The sequence below is a fragment of the Pelophylax lessonae genome, assembly GCF_965119305.1.
Source record: "Pelophylax lessonae genome assembly, chromosome: 8".
NCBI classification, from domain to species: Eukaryota; Metazoa; Chordata; class Amphibia; order Anura; family Ranidae; genus Pelophylax; species Pelophylax lessonae.
The window spans coordinates 191,303,616-191,325,447 of NC_138775.1; the positions used below are offsets into that span (position 1 = coordinate 191,303,616).

The 21,832-nt window shown below is 44.3% G+C and overlaps 1 protein-coding gene across 2 annotated transcripts in view; it reads left to right on the forward strand.

Moving 5' to 3' along the window:
• Positions 1 to 21,832, forward strand: part of ARHGAP29 (Rho GTPase activating protein 29) — a 241,177-nt gene that overhangs the window by 135,758 nt on the left and 83,587 nt on the right. The window contains exon 1 of one of the 2 annotated variants that reach the window (XM_082265501.1): positions 14,573 to 14,700. The exons of the other annotated variant lie outside the window; for it this stretch is intronic. The gene's annotated coding sequence lies outside the window, so the exon portion shown is untranslated. Of the gene's footprint in view, positions 1 to 14,572; positions 14,701 to 21,832 lie in introns of those variants that run through there. 2 annotated transcript variants of the gene reach the window in all.

A 21,832-nucleotide genomic window follows, 5' to 3' on the forward strand; every position in this document is an offset into this window, starting at 1 on the left:
TCGGACAATGCCACGGCCGTGGCTTATGTCAATCACCAGGGGGGCACCAAGAGTGTCCGAGCGGCCAAAGAAGTCGCTTGCATTCTTCGCTGGGCGGAACGGTTTGTTCCAGCAATCTCTGCGGTGTTCATTCCGGGGGTGGAGAATTGGCAGGCAGATTATCTCAGTCGTCAGACTCTGGATCAGGGGGAATGGTCCCTCCATCCAGAAGTTTTCCACCAGTTGTGCCTACGGTGGGGCACCCCGGATGTGGATCTGTTGGCATCACGATTCAACAGGAAAGTTCAGAGATTCGTGGCTCGCTCCCGCGATCCTCTAGCAGAAACCGCAGACGCACTGATCGCCCCGTGGGGGCAATACCAGCTAATGTATGCCTTCCCTCCTCTCGCGTTACTGCCAAGACTTCTTCGCAGGATAGAGGAGGAAGGAATTCCAGTAATTCTGGTAGCTCCGGACTGGCCTCGTCGAGCTTGGTACGCCGACGTGGTCAGACTGGTGGCGGACGTCCCGTGGAGACTTACTCTCAGGGAGGACCTACTGTCTCAGGGACCGATCTTCCATCCTGCTTTACGATCGCTGGCTTTAACGGCCTGGCTATTGAGACCCAGGTGCTGAAGGACAAGGGATTGTCAGCTTCAGTTATTCCTACTTTAGTTGAAGCAAGGAAAGCGACTTCCAGAAAGATTTATCATCGCACATGGAAGTCCTACATTGCATGGTGTGAACCTTTGGGGTTCCGTCCTCGGTCTTATTCGATTAGTCGAATATTAGCCTTTCTGCAACAAGGGGTTGAGCAGAAACTGGCCTTGAGTAATATCAAGGGTCAGGTCTCAGCATTAGCTATCTTCTTTCAGAAGCCTTTGGCTACTCATTCCTTGGTGCGGAATTTCATCCAGGGGGTGCGACATCTGGCTCCGCCAGTGCACGCGCCGTTACCCCCCTGGGATCTTAATTTAGTGTTGTCGGTTCTTCAGAAACCTCCCTTTGAAGATATTAGGGAGATTCCTCTACCTACGTTGTCCCAGAAGGTGGCCTTCTTGGTGGCTATTACTTCTGCACGCAGGGTGTCAGAACTGGCCGCATTATCTTGTCGTTCACCATATCTGGTGGTTCATAGAGATAAGGTGGTTCTTCGTCCGAATCCATCCTTCCTACCAAAAGTGGTTTCAGAATTTCATCTGAATGAAGAAATTGTGTTACCTTCCCTGTGTCCTAAGCCCAGTCATCCTCGGGAGTTTGCTTTACACTCCTTGGATGTGGTCCGGGCGATCAGGGTATACTTGAAAACGACAGACTCGTTTCGCAAGACGGATTCACTTTTTGTGATCCCGGATGGACCCAAAAAGGGGTTGCCTGCATCTGCCGCGACCATTTCCAGATGGATCAGACAGACGGTAGTACAGGCTTATTCTATTAAGGGTCGGGAGCCCCCGTTCCCTGTTAAGGCGCACTCCACTCGGGCGCTTAGTGCGTCATGGGCCTTTCGCCATCAGGCGTCAGTGGTCCAGGTGTGCAAGGCGGCTACCTGGTCGTCGGTGCATACCTTTAAAAAACATTATAAAGTTGATGTAATGGCATCGTCTGATGCCTCGTTTGGCCGCAAGGTTTTGCAGGCCGCAATTTGAGGAGACCAGTGGTCTACCTCCAGGGTTTTTTTCCATTGGAAATTTTTCTTTAGTCTCATTCTTTGTTTATAATGAGCCTTTAAAACTTCTAGTTTGGCACCGGTTGGGCCTTCTAGATTGGATTTGATTTTGTCAATCCCACCCCTCATTTGTGGCACTGCTTCTGGATGTCCCAGCTCTTGAGAATCAAGAAGACTACGTCTGTCAATGAGCGATAGAGAAAAATGGATTTTTGTAAGATCTTACCGTAAAATCCTTTTCTCTTAAGCTCATTGACAGACGTAGTACCCGCCCCTCTATCATTGAGTTGGGTTGGGTTAAATTCTCTGTTACTGCTTTAGAACAGAACTGATTCCCTGTAGCAGAGAGAGGGAGGATATACCCTCAGGGACTGCCCCTAAGGTGGAGCCAGAACGTTTTGTCTTTCTGCCTAGTCCTACTCCTGCGGAGACAACATAACCCAGCTCTTGAGAATCAAGAAGACTACGTCTGTCAATGAGCTTAAGAGAAAAGGATTTTACGGTAAGATCTTACAAAAATCCATTTTCTCTGGTCTGATGAGACCAAAATAGAACTTTTTGGCCCTAATTCTAAGCGGTATGTGTGGAGAAAACCAGGCACTGCTCATCACCTGTCCAATACAGTCCCAACAGTGAAGCATGGTGGTGGCAGCATCATGCTGTGGGGGTGTTTTTCAGCTGCAGGGACAGGACGACTGGTTGCAATCAAGGGAAAGATGAATGCGGCCAAGTACAGGGATATCCTGGACAAAAACCTTCTCCAGAGTGCTCTGGACCTCAGACTGGGCCGAAGGTTTACCTTCCAACAAGACAATGACCCTAAGCACACAGCTAAAATAACGAAGGAGTGGCTTCACAACAACTCCGTGACTGTTCTTGAATGGCCCTGCCAGAGCCCTGACTTAAACCCAATTGAGCATCTCTGGAGAGACCTAAAAATGGCTGTCCACCAACGTTTACCATCCAACCTGACAGAACTGGAGAGGTTCTGCAAGGAGGAATGGCAGAGGATCCCCAAATCCAGGTGTGAAAGACTTGTTGCATCTTTCCCAAAAAGACTCCTGGCTGTATTAGATCAAAAGGGGGCTTCTACTAAATACTGAGCAAAGGGTCTGAATACTTAGGACCATGTGATATTTCAGTTTTTCTTTTTTAATAAATCTGCAACAATGTCAACAATTCTGTGTTTTTCTGTCAGTATGGGGTGCTATGTGTACATTCATGAGAAAGAAGAATGAACCTAAATGATTTTAGCAAATGGCTGCAATATAACAAAGAGTGAAAAATTTAAGGGGGTCTGAATACTTTCCGTACCCACTGTGTGTGTGTGTGTGTGTGTGTATGTGTGTATATATATATATATATATATATACATACACACACACTCACACACTATATTGTCAAAAGTATTGGGACACCTGCCTTTAAACGCACATAATATTTAGTGGCATCCCGGTGTTAGTCCGTAGGGTTCAATATTGAGTTGGTCCACCGACATGCAGCACCTGTGTATGGCAGCCGGTTCGACAGAAGCCAGCTATTTGACACACACATTTCCCCTAAAGGGACCATAACCCAAGTATTGGTGCTGCATAGCACCCATCCAGGACCCATCCTTGGCGTCCTGTACAATATATACGCAATAATACCAAAAGTATTGGGACACTTCGTTTACATGCACAATAACTTTAATATGGCATCCCAGTCTTAGTCTGTAGGGTTCAATATTGAGTTGCCCCACCCTTTGCAGCTATAACAGCTTTAACTCTTCTGGGAAGGTTGTCCACAAGGTTTAGGAGTGTGTCTATGGGAATGTTTGACCATTCTTCTAGAAGCACATTTGTGAGGTCACAGTCTGGGCTCTAATTCATCCCATAGGTGTTCTATGGTCTGATGAAACCAAGATGGAACCTTAGTTTTGCCCGGCGGCCCACTCTATAAGGAGTCCTGATGGTTCCAAACTTATCCCATTTACAGGTAATGGAGGCCACTGTGCTCACTGGGACCTTCAATGCTGCATAAATTTTTCTGTGCCTCCATACAATCCTGTCCCAGAGTTCTCCAGACAATTCCTTGTGTATAGATGTATGTGTTATATATATATATATATATATATATATATATATACACGCACACACAAGCGCTTGCACACACACACACGCACGGTTTGCTTTTCATTTTATTCTGTGTGGACCAGCTTTAGGAAATCTTCCCTATAGTGCTCTACTAAGAGAAGTATAGGATTTTGTTTTTCAAGAATGATACTTACCTAGGCGGATGCTGTATCTGTCCCCCTGCAGCTCTAAGACTGGGAACCGAGCGATCAAACACCCTGCCGATCGCTCGGCTGTCAGAGCTTCATGAGCCGAGAGCGGGTGTCAACCACTCGCTCTCTGCTCTGCCAAGACCTACAGTTCACACAGAATTGGCAGTGACCCCTAAAGTTCAGCCCACCATGTATGATGGGTGATGTATCGATAAAGGGTAACTGCACTTTTGTGGAGAAAAAATAGCCAATTAAAAAAAATGTATATGACGTATATAATTGCTACACAAGTCATGTTGTAATTGAATGTTATTAAAAATTAAGTTTCTTATCAAATCTGCAATGCTATAATTTTCTGTAAAATGCAATATGGCAACCTGGAGGCTTCCTGTACACTGATTGTGTACACAATGCTCCCCAGAAAGGTCATTTCCTGCTTGTGTGAATTTTTTTTTTTTTTTTTCACTTATTTGCCCTGAAGCCTGCACTGAGATAAAATTTTGATTTTTGGGCATCCCCTGCAATAAATGTTTCACTTTTGGTGAGATACTACCACGTGGAAGTTTTGTATAAAGAGATTCATACACTACCACTTTTCTCATTAGAAACCTGCAAGTGCAGCCACCTATTGATAAATAAAATCACTACTATTTACGTTCATTTAGCACATGAACCCAAACAAAAAACACACTATTACTTCAGAATAACAAAAAGTAGGAATCTGCAACAAAGTTTGTTAAAAATCCTTAGAGCCCATTCACACTGCCGCGACTTGTCAGCTTGATAGGTCGTGGTCAGTCGCGGTCCATTGAGTAGTACTGGACCCGTTCTAATAGGAGCGACACAAGTCGCTCCGACTTAGAAAAAGGGTCCTGTACTACTTTGGGGTGACCTCGGAGCGGCTTGCATAGACTTCCATTATGCGAAGTCGTGTTGCCTCAGTGTGAACCGGCTCTTAAAATTGCATATTTTGGTAACAGGCTCAGCAATCAACCACCAAAAAATGTGCCATCTGTGGAGCAGACACCATACCGAGTGCCACCACAGCTTGATCTACCCATTTGTGTTCAGTTTTCAGCTCTTGGATAAAACAGTCTTGAAGCCAGGATGGAAATGCTAACTACTGGTTGACAGTTTTTTTTTTTTTTTTTTTTCCCCTCAACTTCTTAAATCTTTACATAGCGGAATTCTTCCTCTTTCATTTCCTGAACATTTTGAATAGTAGGAACTGTTCTCTTAGAGCAGAAAATGACATGACCTCTCCATGCCATGGTACATTGGAAACCCTTAGTTGTTCTGATGTTGCAATGGCCTTTTACTGCTCTCTCTTGTGTCATAGTTTCATCTAATGTTGCTTAAACCTGAAGAACAAAAAAAAATATTTCAAGTCCCCTAATATTGTCTGATTTAGAGGAGAAGGGACATTTTTTAAATAGTTATGAAGTGAACTGCATAAAGCATGTTGTGTTGAGATTCACAGGGACTGGAGCACATAGCTAGCATTCCATCATCCATGCCATATCTGTCATCACAAGTAGCAGACAAGTGTTTTGTAGTTCTTGTCTTCACACTCTTGTATTTTAGCAGCACAAATTGTTTGATGTATTGTGTTCTTGAAATGAAGATAACAAGCTTTCTTTTCATGTTATGCTATCGGAATTTATAATGTAATATGGTGCTGGACAGACTGGCCGTTTAGTGTTGGTTGTAGTAACATAGTGCTGTACTTTTGTCCTCTTGAGTTTTTTTTTTTACATTGGGAACGTCCGTCCATATTCTCCTAAATGGATTATAGCACAATCAGAATTAGGGATGCACCGAAATGAAAATTTAGGGCCGAAACCGAAAATGCAGGATGCCCTTGGCTGAAAACCGAAACCGAAAATTACTTTTTCCCCCAAATCATTTTAAAATAGAACAGGGGCATATACCAAAAGCAGGCAGCGACATACACCTGTCGCTGCCACCCAGTCACAGTATATGTACTGTGACGGGTTGGCAAGTGGTTAATTTAATTACCATTGGTATTTGTATTATGCAGCATGAGGGGGGTAATGTATTGTCACTGATGCATTAGTGACCGACCAGTGGCAGTTAATTAACCCCTTTGTGCTGCATTAGTGCAACCAGTATCAGTGTTAATTAACACTGGTTGCACTGATACTGGTTGCACTAATGCAGCACAAAGGGGTTCATTAACTGCCACTGGTTGGTCACTAATTTATCAGTGACCAGCAGTGACAATACCTTAACCCCCTCATGCTGCATAATTAATACTAATACCATTGGTAAGCTGCCTCAGCCCCCCCCTCCCCCCCTCCCCCCCCTCAGCATCCCTCTCATCAGTACACCCTCCCCCCCCCCCCCCCGCCTCAGCGTCCTCTCTTACTCACTCAGCTCCTCCGGTGTCCTTCATTCAAAAGACGCGCCTCTGGCCGGCGGCCCGCCTCCCGGTGATGTCACTACTACTACGATCTGTGCATGAATGAAGTGACATACCGAGCGGGAGGGCAGGCGAACGGCCGCTAATATCTGTAACTATGTGAGCGCTTCACTTCACTTCCCTGTCAGCGGACGATGTGCATGAATGAACTGAACTGACACACCGAGCGGGAGGGCGGGGGGAGCGGCCGCTAATAACTATAACTATGTGAGAGCTTCACTTCCCTGTCAGAGGAGATAAGCGCGGACACTCCAGCGACCATGCAGTCCATTCAGAATGTCTAGGCATTAGCCGCAAAGGCTGTAAATGAGTGACAGTAGGCGTCGGGAGAAGATCTCCTGCTCTCTGTCACTGGAGGGGGGGGGGGGGGCATGTTACGTGTTCCACACTAAATATGCATGGAACATGTTCCAAAAGGTGAACTTATATTTTAAAATGGCTGTTGCAATGAGACCCCGTTCAACACAGGGGCGACGCTACTTGCTGGGGCGACCTGTGAAGTCGCGGTGCGACATGCACGGACTTCATGTCATTGAAGTCAATGCAGGTCGCCTCCAGGTCGCCCCAAAGTAGTACAGGACCCTTTTTCTAAGTCTGAGCGACTTGTGTCGCTCCTATTAGAACGGGTCCTGTGCTAATCAATGGCAAGCGACCCACCGTGACTTGTCAGGCGACCAAGTCGCCTGACAAGTCGCGCTAGTGTGAATGGGGACTGAATCGTTTGTTTTTTGTTTTTGTGTTTTTTTTTTTTGTTTTCTAACAGTCAAAGCTGCTTGCAACTTGGGTTTGCAATGCATATCAGTGGCATTTTGATGCAAAACTAAATCCAAGCAGATGGGTTAAGGGTTCACTGCCTAACATAGCCCAGTCTGAAGCTCTTGCATGCCATGCAGTCTTGATGTCCTAATTGTAGTTGATTCCATTATGAAAATGTACCCCAAGCCAGGTCATCATACCCAATTGGTGCAGAGAACTTCTTCATGCTGATCTTTGGGATTCGGTGACCTGTGCTTTCAAGTGAGTGTTAATGAGGGCAGAGTTGCATGTCAAAGGAAGAGAGGGGCAGTGCCATGAATCTAAATAGATGAATAGAGACAAGCAGAAAAAAACCTGAATACACAGAATGATCCAGAAATTCTGTCTAATTTGACGGTACAGCTCTAAAAGATAAGAATTTGTGATACTCAAGGCTAATGGACGGAAACCCAGAGGATGCTGTGCGTCCAGATACAATCATTGACTGTCTAGTTTTACTTGTTGTACTGGTTGGCCTGAATTACATGTTGTTCCCTCTATGATGTTGCAGCAAGCTAGATTTTTTAAGGCACCACAATAAAGTCAGTTTGGTAGAGCAACACTTAGTATATGTAGTATATGTATTAAAAAAAAAAAAAAACAACCTTTGATTTCCATTTCAGAAGACACAGCCTAGGAGGAAGGATCACAGCAGAAGCTGTGGTTAGAAATGTGATTTTAGTCACATGACACCGGTGGACTTTCTCTACAAATCGTACATTAGGCCCGACACAGAGCGCTGCTGTGCTGTCAGCCAACCTCTATGGGCAGAGGTTTAAGCAGGGAAGATATGGCACTGATGCTACTAGGAGTTTCAGACGTAAGAGTTAAATGATCCAAATTTTATTTTGGCTACTACAAGCCTTAGGGGGGAACCTGTGTGGATAGAAATTGGGGAGCTGCAATTGTTGACTTACATCCAAGTGCTTTGGCTCTGTAAACCTTCTTTGCTTTATTGCTTGGTAAAGGCTTCCATAGAAGGCTTAAAATTCTGCCAATATTTCAAGCCATAAGAGAGAGCATACAACTCGATTTATCTAAATATTGTTTGTCAAAAGAGTCGGGTGGAAAATTGTTGGCTCAACAGTGACTGTATCCAATCTAATGAAGTCGCTATTCAGGTATTCTGAAAGCTGCGGTTGCCGGCTATCAAATACAAAAGCTGGCAGGGAAGACTCCACTGTCCACACTTTTTTTTATTGAATAGATTTCTCCAGTTCAGCTATACGTATATATGGCTAGCGTAAGTCACTGATCCCCAACTGCTGTGCATCTGGTGAGGAGTCAGGGCAGCTGATATGTGCATGCAGGTGACCGAGCCATTAGGTTGTATAGGAAGGGTAAGGATGACGGTCTTGAAGCCTTCCAAATGAAAAAATGTCAACAATGGCAGTTTACATACCTCTTTCATGATGATGTGTACATTATAGAGGACTGCTTGTGACACAAGAGTTTGTGTATGTTCAGGACAGTGCTAGCTAGAGCTGCTGCGTGTGGTCTGAGCTAAAACCCAGACCTACCACGATTTCTAATAGTCAGCATAGCAGCTTGGAACTGAAAGTGCTTGAGTTTTCAGCTGGAGGTAATGGGCGTCTGCAACTAATGTATAAAATTAATTAATATCAGATGGATATAGCTTTTATGCATGGTTATTATATTGTTTTCTTGACTGAAATTATCCTTTTAATAAAAATACCATGCATCTTTGTCCCCATTTACACCCTAAGAGCACAGTATTTTTCCAGAACTGTTTTATGGTCAATGCACAAAAGCAGCACCATAGTCACTGGTAGAAACAAGTTAAATAGGTATTATACAATATATAGTATATAGGTAGTATACAAACCTTAAAAAAATGCGATAGTTATTTTCGGCAGCCTACAATCAAATTTGAATATTAGTCACATGGCTAAATTAGAGCTTTATCATTGAGTTAAAGTGAATTTAAAGGTATAAATACTCACCTTTCCAACGGTCCCCTTGCTGTTGCTGGCATCTTCTCCTATTATTTGCCCCGTTTGGCAGGGAACAGTCATTTCTCTTTTTTTTTCATTGACAGACACAGCGCTCTATAAATCATAACTACTGGGTTATATCGCCTCCTCCAGGAGTAGGATTAGCAGAACAAAAAACACCTGGCTACGCCCATGGGCCGCCCTCAGCTTGGTATATAACCCCCCCCCCCTCTCTACTCTAGGTAATCAGTTTTAATGTGTCTAGTCAGGAGTAAGGACCTAGGCTTCTGGCTGGGATCTCTGGTCCTAGCAATTTTTTCTCCTTCCTTAAATTTATTTTGTTTTTTCTCTCGGGAGATCTACAATCAACTGCCAGGCTGGGTGACAGGCTGGATAATCTAAATCCAGTGGTCCCCCCAGCCCAGCCAGTAAGTGAGTGCAGATCACAGCTAAGCACTAGGTCGGCCGCGACATAGCCTCACGGACAGAGGCTGGCCCGCAAGTTAAATGTCTCACAGGGTTGCATACGACTGGGCTTAGGCCTGAGTCACAGAGGTCCCTTGGCTGACAGCTCCCCTACTTCGGTACCGAGGATTCTGTCTAGGAGATCCCTAGATGCATGCCCTACTGTTTGCAGTGTTGGGTATAGTGCAAGGGGGTCCCAGTGCAGAGACCGGTGCGGAGTGCGCAGCGGAGTCTCCCATAACGTGTTTCCTACCTTTGGGGGATCCTCTTGCAAAGGGTGCAGCATTGCAGAGGCCGCAGGGAAGAGCCTGGCAGCATGCTTCAGAGTTTGTAGCTGATGATGGCCATTTTCTCTTAATCTGGCTGGTCTCCGGGTTGGCGGCCCTGTTTGTGTAGCCCGATAAGAACCATTTTCCCTTAGTCTGGGAGACGCTGGAGACAACCGAAGCTTTGTGGGGACGCTAAAGCTCCTCCTCTTCCGCCTTAGTTTCCTCTTCCTGTGCCCGGGACATATGAACAGGGATGGCATCAATGATGATGCTGGGTTCGAATTCTCGGTGCTCCCCTGGTCGGTAGGGTGAGTCCTCGGGGGTGGGGTCCCTGTTATTTCTCTCTGCTGATAGGTACCCTGAGCCTTGAGGGAATCCTTTTAGTGGTGCCAAAAGATAGTTTTTGTACTGCAAGGTCTTCCTTTTCTTATAGATCCTCAGGGGCACATCTCCCCATCTCCCCCCATCATGGAGATGGCAGGTCCCTCAGAACCCTAGCTTCCCATGGTTGCACTGACGGCGGTCCTACAGTCCTTAGTGTCCCAGGTGGAAGTGGCGTGTGGGCAAAGGCCCAGGAGGAAGCATCTCCCGCCTTCCCCCTGCTCAGTCTGTCTCATCTGATTCTGAACCTGATGCCGCCATGGACGCGGCTCGTCCAGGGGGACTTAATCTCACACCCCCCCAGATCCACCTGATAGTGAGGATGATTCCTCCATGGTCGCAGCAGCGAATGAAAAAGTTCTGGTAGACGCACTTATCACTGTAGTGCATGAGACTTTAAAAATAGGGGATGCGGCTGATGTAGCCATGGACCTGGGTGTGTCGTTTGGTACATGTAAGTCGCCTTGTACTGCAAAGGTGTTTCCTTATGTGCCTTATTTTGAGAGGTTTTCCTGTAAGGAATGGGGAACCAAAATTACCCTTTGTGGTCCCCAAACGTTTTTCTGTACGTTACCCTTTTGAGGAGTCGCTTAAAAAAAAAAAAAAAGGAAGTGGACTGGTTCACCAGTGGTGGACACTCCTGTTTTCAGATTGAATAAAGCTACCATGATCCTAGTAGAGGAATCCCCTTCATTTAAGGACCCGACTGACAGGAAAGCAGAGGCCGTGGCACGCATCATGTTTTCTATGGCTGGTTCAGCATTGCGGCCAGTATTTGCCTCAGCCCCAGTGTCCCAGACCCTAACTGAATGGACCAGGCTTTTGCGCCAGGGCCTGGGGAGTGAGCAGGTCCCCACTGCTTATGTTGATTTAGCGAACCAGTTGGTTCATGGGCTGCAGTTTATTTGTGATGCAGCTTTGGATACAGCTCCTGTGCTGGCCAAACTTTCTGTTTCAGCGGTGGTGATTAGGCGTGTGCTGTGGCTTAAGAATTAGTCCGCAGACCAAGCCTCTAAGAAAGCTCTCATTAATCTGCCCTTTCAAGGTAATGGCCTGTTTGGGGCTACCCTGGATGACATCATTAAGGATATCATGGGGGGAAAGAGTACCTTCCTGCCACAGTCAAGGAAAGGGAAAGAGCCTATAGAAAATTATTTTGTGCTTCTGTGACAGAGAATAAGGGAAATAGTTCTTTTAAATCTTCCCCGGGAGGTTCCAAGCAATCTTGGTCTGGTAAGCCTAGAGCTAGCTTCTCTGGATCAGCAGACAAGACCCCTTCTGCCCATTATTGGGGTGGGGGGGACATCTTCGCTGGTTTCTGGCATCGTGGACTTTTTTTGTGATCGTCAAGGAGATCTGCAAAATGTTTCTTTTGGGGTACCCAGAAACGGGGACAAAGTTAGTTCTTTTCAGGTTTTTTAGGTCCCGAGTCTCCTTGTGCAGATTTAATTCCTGCAAAAGTTCAGGTGATGTCCAAACTACCTAAGGTCCTCCCTAGCCCTGTCCAGGGAATTGATTTACCTAGGTCTGATTTTCATTCTGACCAGGATGGTCCTTCCTCTGAAAAAATTTCAGGAAGCACAGGCTGTAATTCACTGGCTGCTGTCACTCAGACAGTTCTCTCTCCCGCTTTTGCATAGGGGTTGAGAGTCTGGTGGTATCCACCTTCAAGACAGTTCTGTTTGCATAGTTCTACATGCAGCTCCTTTAGCAGGTTCGGCTTCACAGGAGGATACCGAAGTTCCTTACGAGGACATGGGGTCCTCTGACAGACGCCTCATGCGTCCAAGGGCCACGGTGAGGCCAGTATCGCCCTTGGTTTAGGCTTGTTCCGCAGTTCCTGCGAGGAATCAAGAGTGAGGATCTTTCAATCATCCTGGGTGCCGTAAACGTCCCTTGGGGGCAACCTCTCAGAGAAGACCAGTTGTCCCAATTGCTAATCTACCATCCTGCTTTACAGTCGCTGGTTTTAATGGCTTAGTTTTTGAAAGCCAGCTACTAAGGGATAGAGGTTTGTCTGGATCAGTGATCCCTACTATGGTAAAGGCGAGGAAGTCCTCTTCCAGGAAGATAAACCAATGTACATGGAAAGCCTACATTTCTTGGTGGGAATTGGTTGGCGTTCATCCTCAATCCTTTTATGTGGCTCAGATCTTACCTTTTTTCAATGGGGTGTTGATCAGTAGTTGGCCTTGAGTACCATCAAGGGCCAGGTTTCTGCCTTTGCAATCTTCTTTCAACAACCCCTAGCAACACACTCTTTAGTTCGTACCTTCATTCAGAGGGTCCGACATGTGGCTCCACCTGTACGGTCTCTTTTGCCGCCATGGGATTTCAATTTAGTGCTTTCGTTCTCCAGAAACCTTCATTTGAGAATATTTGGGAGATTCCCTTGTCTGTTATCCCAGAAGGCGATATTCTTGGTGGCTATTACCTCAGCCCGCAGGGTACCGGAATTGGCATAATCCTGTCATAATCCCTTATTTAGTGGTCCATAGGGATAAAGTGGTTCTTTGTCCCTGTCCATCATTCCTGCCCAAATTTGTCTCTGACTTCCATTTGAATGAGGACATTGTGTTGCCTTCCTTGTGTGCCAAGCTTGCTCATCCCAAGGAATTTGCTTTGCATACCTTGGATGTGGTTCATGCGATTTGGGTGTATCTGGCAGTTACTGAGTCCTTTCAGAGGTCACTTGCTTTTTGTTACGGATGGACCAAGAAAAGGGCTGGCCGCTTTTTCAGCTACCATCTCCAGATGGCTCAGACAGATGGTGGCTCAGGCCTATTCCATTAAAGATCAGGTTCCACCTTTCCCTGTCACGGCGCATTCTACTCAGGCACTGAGTGCTTCTTGGGCCTTTCCGGCATCGATATCGCAAGTTTGCAAGGGAGCCACTTGGTTGTCGGTGCATACCTTCACAAAACTGCTTTTGGACATCCCAGTAGTTATGATTTATGAAGCGCTGTGTCCGTCGATGAACGAAAGAGAAAATGGGATTTCTGTACTTACCATAAAATCCATTTCTCTGAGTTCATCGATGAGCACAGCACCCACCCCTCTATGGAGATCTGATACTTCTAATACTGCTTGCTACTTAACGGATTACCTAAAGCAGAGAGGAGGGGTTATATACCAAGCTGAGGACGGCCCATGGGCGTAGCCAGGTGTTTTTTGTTCTGCCTAGTCCTGCTCCTGAAGGAGGCAATATAACCCAGTAGTTATGATTTATTGAGAGCTGTATCCGTCGATGAGCGAAAGAGAAATGGATTTTATGGTAAATACTAAAAATCCAATTTTTTTCATGTGGAAAAATCCATGACTGTGATCTGTATTTAGGGTGCCATTAACTCTTTGCACCTAAGGATATAACAAATGTTAATGTCTAAGCACAATTTTGCAACTTTGATATGTTAGTAAAACTGTACATATCACAACTACTTCCTGTGCATCCAGGTGGATTATACCTTTTTTTTGTCTTCAGGACATAGAGCTCTGCCTTACATCCCTGTGCTTTTGGGGAAGGAGTTATGACTCCTTGTGATCCTCCTCAAAATACTGACTAGCTACCCAATTTCACCCATACAGGATTTAGTTAAGTCATCTATTATGCTTTGATTTCATCGTCGATAATCTAAAGTTTACCAGATCAACATAGATGCCTGTAATATATTTAGCCAAGCATACAATAACATGCTCCTTACAAACTATACCCAAAACCCTGGACTTTTTTTGGGGGGGGGGCTTTTTTTGTTTGGGGGGTGGGGTTTTTTTTGATCGAGAAAAGCTCCATCTACAAAGAATAAATAGTAAAGGCCCTAAATATGTCTGATGGGTCTCTGTAGCCATTGTTGTGTAGTCATTGTGTACAGTCAGGATGTCCTGGGGAAAGAACGTACGTGTTTTAAAATGCTGTGCCTAGCCAGTGCACTAACAGACAGAATTGGCCTAGCATTCGGCAGCCTTGCAAACTCTATATGACACATCTAGAAAGGAAAAGCCAGTGTCTTGTAACTGGGCTGTACTGGACTGCAGACTTTTTTTTTTTTCCTTTTTTTTCTTTTTTTTTTCGGATGCCTCCATTAGCAGTCACTCCAACTGCAAATGTTTTCCCCAGCACTCAACAGTTCAAAGGCCTAACACAACAGTGACGACACAGCCTTCCTGACACAGGAAAAGTATTCAGTGCAGATAAATTCTTGGTTTCAGGAGGATTACACTGTAACAATCTCTATTCTTTCCAGCTTGCTTCAGGGAGGCTGCTGACGTTTATACTCCCTTTTAGTTATCTTTGCACTTCTTTTTTCTTTTTTCACTAATTTTTCTTATAATTTTGGCCTTTGAATTGGAATGTTGGTTTAGGACGTTTTTCTTTTGGTAATGTCGGACCAAGATTTCCTTGTTTTCTACATCGAGGTGAATTGAGGTGTGTCTGAAGGCTTAGGAGAGCTTTTGGGAGAACTTTCGTGATGGATATTTTTTGGGTAAGCACCACAATTTTGTTGTTTAAAAGTGTAATACGTTTACCTTCACTTTTTGTCACTAATTTTAAACTGAACAAGCAAAGAGTTTCTGCAAGTAATCTGTAGTAGCCCATTGGTTGCTGTGGGTTACCGTGCATCATGACTTTCCAAGCACGGCAGTTGACAGCTCTGGTCTTTATCCCTCGGGCTGGAGCGGTTTGTATTTGTGTTCTCGTTGGCGGCTGGAAGAATGTGACAGTGCTATGTGGTTATTTCAACCTGCGGGGATCTCTAGGCTTAGATCATGCTTTCTAGATTGCAGGCAAAACCCACATTCTTCCCTTGTGACTACATCCTTTTACAAAAGGCTTCGTGGGAAAATGGGAGGACAGTTTTTTTTTTTGTAATCTGAATGGACAGCTCTGCGGCAATGTCATGTATAAACTGAAAAATAATGGCTTCATGGGCCATGTCTGGAATTAAAAGGCTGTTGCAGACATTCTGTTTTTGTGCGATGGAGTGTTAAATTCTTGTATGTTTTGAGAGCACACGGAAAATTATACACCAAACACACCCTGGCCGGGCGCACACCTCTGGCACATGCTGATCTTCAGAGGTCTGGGCAGCCAAATCTCTACTCGTGGTGTCTATTCAATCGGTTTTCCTTGTTCCAATAGTAAAAGCATCTTTTGAAAATCTTATTTACTTGTAAGCCATTTGCTACCGGCTTCTCATTCTTCCTGTTGTCTGATCATTTGCTTACACGCAATTGGCTAATCGTTTGCTTACACTGTAGCCCCTTGGTTATTTTTGGTTAGTTGTTTCCAGGGATAGACTAATTAATTAGAATTCCAAAGCTAGAATGGGAGGCACTGAATGGGTATAAGGACCCTGGAAACATCAACTGATTTTCTTTAACCACTTGACCTCCAGAAGACTTACCCCCCTTAATGACCAGGCCATTTTTTGCGATACAGCACTGCATTACTTTAACAGACAATTGCGCAGTCGTGTGACGCTGTACCCAAATAAAATGTATGACCTTTTTTCCCACAAATAAAGCTTTCTTTTGGTGGTATTTGATCACTTCTGCGGTTTATTTTTTTATATTTTACATTTTACATTCTGCTATTAAAAAAAAAAAGTCTTCAATTTAGGCCAATATTTTCTCTGCTACATATTTTTGGTAAAAAAAATTCTCAATAAGCGTATATTGATTGGTTTGCGCCTACAAATTAATTAATTAATTTTTTTTACTAGTAATGGTGGCAATCAGCGATTGCTACGGACAGTAGGACACTGGCACACTTTTGGGACCAGTGATACTACTACACTAATGCAGTGATCAGTGCTAAAAATATGCACTGTCACTGTACTGATGACACTAGCAGGGAAGGGGTTAAACATAATGGGCGATTAAAGGGTTAACTTTGTGACTGACCAATGTTCTACAAATTTGTACTGTAGGAGGTGCTTTCACTAGGGGAAGGCATGGATCCATGTCCCCGCTTTGCAGGAACACAGAATCAATGCCTTCCGTATTGACAGAAGGGCGATCTGTCTTGTTTACATAAGCCGACCATCATTTTGCCTCTGTGCTAGATGGTCGGCTAGATGGTGGACATAGAGACAGCAGTACCCGCATATCTGCTCCCCCTGTGTATAATCGTAGCGGGAGCGGGCCGGCGGTGGCTTACGTGTGTGTCTCAGTCCCGGAAGCATCAGATCACATACTGATGTACGTGATCCAGTGCCAGCTTGCTACCATTTAAGTTATACAGACGTTAAGTGGTTGTAAACCCTTACATATACCCAGTGAAGTGACTGGCCTCAGGTGATGCACAGAGATGAAACAAATCCTCCTACATAAGTTGTATCTGTTTATCTGCAGGGTTCTCTTGTCTACATCTGTTCATAGTGCAGAACATTTTGTTTGAGGTTTCAGAAAACGGGGCAAGGAGCTGAATTAGCACTCTGCAGAGCTCAGTGAGGAGAGCTCTCAGAGCTCATTGAAGGGAAGGGACACACCCCCCTTCACACAGGAACAGAGCTTAGGCTGTCAATCACAGGTTATGTGCTGGAGCTCCCGCCCTTGTCACCTTCTTACCTCCTTGGGGTCAGGAAAACTTGTTAGAGGAAGGAGACCTCAGACAGAAGTGCACTGGATTGAGACAAGCACACACTATAGAGGGATAAAAGCTTCCTTTATATTTTATGTCTGAGGTTTCCAACCACTTTAAATAAAATATATCTAAAGCCAAAACCTTGTTTAGAGTTGGATAGAGTGATCTCTTAAAGAGATTTTCTTTCACTTCCTGTCTCAGAGACTCAACAAGAAGTGAGAGGAGATCTCTCCTAAGTCCTCTCTCAGTTGTTTCCAGAACAAGTGTCTTCTTTGGAGATTCGCCCTCTGTTCTTTTGCGGTGATAATAATTTCCCTCACTTCAGTCTTGGTGACAGTTGTCTACAGTAGCAGCTCAAGCCACAATAAAAAATTGGAAAAATTATTGCCTGGTTGTCATGCTATAATCCTCTGTTTTTTTTTGATTGGCGCCGATGACCTAAAACAAGCATGCAGATGGGGACTTTAACCCACCTTGCTCTGCATGCGTGTTTTGTATTCCTTACTTAAAAAGTATTGAAAGTATGTTCACCTCTCCGACGCTCAAGGAGTCTCTGGGTTCCAATATGAATGTATATCTAAAGCCACCGCTTTTTCTTGGATAGTCAAGAGGATCAGTTTGTTTTGTTTTTTTGTTTTGTTTTTTTTTCCTTTTGTATTTTTGTTGGATTTTTCTCTTAGGCCCCATTCACTAGTGCGACTTGTCCCGCGATTTTGGACCGCAAAATCGCATGACAAGTCGTTTTCCATTATTTTCAATAGCCCCATTCACATCAGTGCGTTTTGAAGTCGCACCGACTTCAAAGTAGTTCCTGCACTACTTTGCCACGATTTTAATGCGTTTTCATGTCCATAGACCTCAATGTAAACCCTCCAAAAACGCATGCAAATCGCACATGAATAATACAGACGCGATTTCAGCGCAACTTCTGTCCGTCTTTGTATCTCAAAGCTAAACACAAGCACCTTTTTGACCCTTGCCCCACCCAATCCTAAAGTTGCACAAAAGTCTGAATGACCACAAATCGCATCGAAATCGCGTCAAAATCGCGGTACAATCACGTCTACAAATCGCGGCAAAATCGCGCGACTTTTCAGTTGCACTGGTGTGAAAGGGGCCTTAAACTTCTGTGTCAGACATGCAAAAGGTGGCGAGAGAAAATCTCTCCCAAGAGAGAGTAGAGCCGGCCTTACATGGTTTGAAATTTGACTGATTCAGCAGGGACCAGCTGAATTTTGATCTATGTATGGGTAGGCTGGTTGTACAGAGGCTGATCAGTCTTGACAGTATTTTTCCCCTTGATCAGCACCATTGGCTATGGCCAGCAAGGCTGATTAGTGTATTCTGACAGTAAGGAATCCTCCCTGCTGTCAGAGTATGATCACCTCACAGGGAGGATCCCCCTATCCATCTCAAAAGGGTAGATAGGCGAATTTGGTTCCCCCCCTCCCCCCACCACCCACATTTAATCCACTGGTTGAACAAACAAAATGCCTAGTCTATGGGCTGCTTACATATCTTTTTAGAGAAGTCTCACTGCATCAGGTGTCCCCATTGGAAGTTTTTTTTCATCTTTATTTCTGGTGACAACTGAAATCTGTTTGATTTCCTATCACTTTCTGTGGCAGTGATCACCAGGACAGAGACATGGATGAATCCCCTCCTTGCCAGATGGTCCTACATATAAACCCCTATAAAAGGGGGAGCAAAGGACAGTCCTCCATGTGAGATAGTGAACAGGAAAAATCCTTCAAGGCTGCTAAACATTTCAATCCGCTGAGAGCTGAAAGGAAAAAAGAACAGGAGTGCTTCTAAGGGCTCTTTCACACGGGCGTTCCTTTTTTTTTGCCCGATCAGGTCCTTTTTTTTTTTTGTAACGGACATGGATGACACTTGTGTCATCCGGTCCGTATGTCCGTTTTTCATCCCATCTGTTTACGGATGAAAAACTGACATAATGCATGTCTATGTAAATACGGATGTCTGCGGATGACACCACTGACATCCGTTTTTGCTTCAGTTCCGTTTTTTTGAAAGGAAGAAAAAATAGGGTTCTCCTCCGTTCAAAAAAACTGAACTGAACTGACAAAAAACGGATGTCAGAGGATGATCATCCGATGACATCCGTATTTACATAGAGATACATTATGTCCGTTTTTCATCCGCAAACGGATGGGATGAAAAACGGACATACGGAACGCCCGTGTGAAAGAGCCCTAAGGGTATCTTTTGGATCAAAATTGGCTCATGCTAAATATATGCTCGCCACCTTGTGTAGCTGGGATTACACAAATCATGCACCACAGTATTTAGGCTTTATGAGAGCAATGTTCCCTATTTGTATACCACTAAAAAATATAAAAGTCCAGAGTGCTGGAAAATAAATGCAGTTCAAAAGAGAAGTATTGGATTTTGTTTAATAAATTCATATGCAGCATTGATGCAATGCTGCTTCTGTTCCCTGCCATCTCTAAGGCAGAGAACTGAGTGATCAAACACCGCTGATTGCTCAGTTTTCCACGATGCTCTGAGAAGAGAGCAGTAACTATCAGTCATTACTCTTTTTTGCCCTTCCAGCACTCACTTGAGCTCTGGGCTGTGCTGGAGGCAGGAGTGGCTGGATCAGGCTCTCTGCAGCTTGCTGAGAGGTTTAACCAGGTGCTGGTCCAGGCTCCTAGGTGGTTCTCGACCATAAGGTTGCAATCTCTACCTAGCTTGGACTGGCTCTGTGACATCAGTTGATGGGGCTTTAACCCTGATTACAAGAGTGTAAATTGAACTGCACTCCTGTGATCCACAGGAGAAGTACAGCCAAACAAGCTTTGGCTGTACTTCTCCTTCAATACTGCATTTCATGAATTTCATAAATGAAGCCTTAGATGTGTGGTTGGGGAGGGGGGTGCAAAAATGTGCGTTTGAGCCGCCTGCTAACTAGCCCCCCCCCCCCACTGTCACCCCCAGCAGCAAAGTTTGCCCAACCTAGCTATCGAAGCAAATAGGGAAGCGCTACAAATTGCCCCACAACCGCATGCAGAGCACGTGGTTGAAGATCGTTTGTTTCCAAAAATGAAGTGCCGAGTCACACACATGCAATGTGGGAACCCTGTGAATCCACTGCAGGTTCCTGCACCACACACTGCCATATGCAAACTGCTGGGAGTGTTAATACAAAGTTAATGACACCCCCAGATTAGTTCCCATATCGCAGTGCAAACTGTCAGTTCAGACAGAAATCAGATCGCATAGGTGTGAACACCCATGCGATCCAATTCTGGTGCGGCGCAAAAAAGGGTCCTGCGTGGCTTTGGTCTGAATGCAATGTGAATTCACATCGCCCAGACATTGCATGTGATTTGCATAGCAGTGCGGTGCGAATCACATGCAATGTCTCCCATCTCATATATGCGAACCGGCACTGAAACAGGCAGTAGGGAAGCTTTGCATTGCTTCCTCGCCATCTGTCAGTAGTATCTGAAGTGCGATCCAGATGTGTATCGGGCTTTAGAGGAAAAGGCGATTTAGACACCTTTAAATCTACCCTGAGTGGGTCTATTGCCCCCTGGGCATCCTTGAACTTAGAAGACAAGAGGCACAGCGTCATTGTATTAGTGGAAAGGGCTGCAGAGAAGCTATTTTGGGTTCTTTGTCCACGCAGGATTTGGGCTTTACGTATTTTGACTTTTTAGAGGCGTGGTTTTGATTTTTTTTAAAAATCCTATAAATCCACTTTACTTTGTCAGTCTGTAGGCATCACGGAATATGTAATATACACAGTCCTGCACACAGCATGGAGTTTCAATGTTTATTGAATACACAAAACCTTACATCAAACTGTTTGCTGACGAGCACGGCCTTAATCATTAACTAAGATGAAGGCTTGGATGGAAGGTGTTAGCAGAAATGTTAATGACGTTTTGATGGAAGTTTTTGGAACTCATTGCTGTGTGCAGAACCGTGTATATTATGTAGTTTACATTTTACTTGGCTCTTTTTTTTTTTTTTTTATTATTATTTGATCGGGCCTCACCTAGAGATTCTCCGAATTCTCAGTTTCAATAAACTTGTGAACATCTATGTGGAAATACAAGCACAGTAATAAATAATGAATGACCATGTGGAAATTCTCCTTTTGGATATGATCCCAGTCCTGCCAAATAAAATGGCCTAATCACTAAAGAATGTCAACATCGAATTTCTTACAAACTCCAGTTTATTTTATTTTGTATTTCAGTGTATTTGGTCTTCATTTTTGCTTAAATCTGTAGATATGTAAAACTGGAGATTGCTTTGTTGGCGATTACAGACTTAGAAAAGATATTAACATTATGTTATGCATAAAGAAAAAGGAATCCGCCCTCGTTAGATGTTGGCTTTGTCTTGTAATTTCTGTTTTATTAGAGAACAGTTGTTTAATGGGTAACTCCACTTTCGTGGGGGAAACAATAGCAGAAAAAACAATATAGCGTATACAATTGCGATACAAATCATATTGTAATTGATTGTTATTAAAAATGACCTTTCCTTTTCAATCTGCAGCTGTTGTAATTTTCTGAAAATGCAATGCAATATGGCTACCTGGAGTTGTTTTGTACACAGAATGTATACTGACCACACCCCAGAAACATTTCCTGCTTGTGTGATTGGCTCACCAATTTTCCCAGAAGTCTGCCTAAGATACAAGTCAGATTTCTGGCATCCCCTGCAACAAAAATTTCATTTTTGGTGATATACTTCCAATAGGAACACGTCTAAAGGGCCCAGCAGATTTCCTGAGCCCTGCAGCTGCCACAGCCTACAGTTAATTATGAAACCACTCCCAATAGACCCACTCAGGAGGCAGAGGAACAAACAATGATTCCTTAAGAATAACATAAGGTAGGAATCTGCAACAAAGTTTGGTAAAATCCCTGCAATGTACAGAGATTACCCAGAGGGGAATGTTTTTTTCTCAACAAAAATGGAGTTACGCTTTATAGCAGCAAGAAAAATCAGTCAGTAAATGGCTAATGCTGATTGGAAAACATTCCATC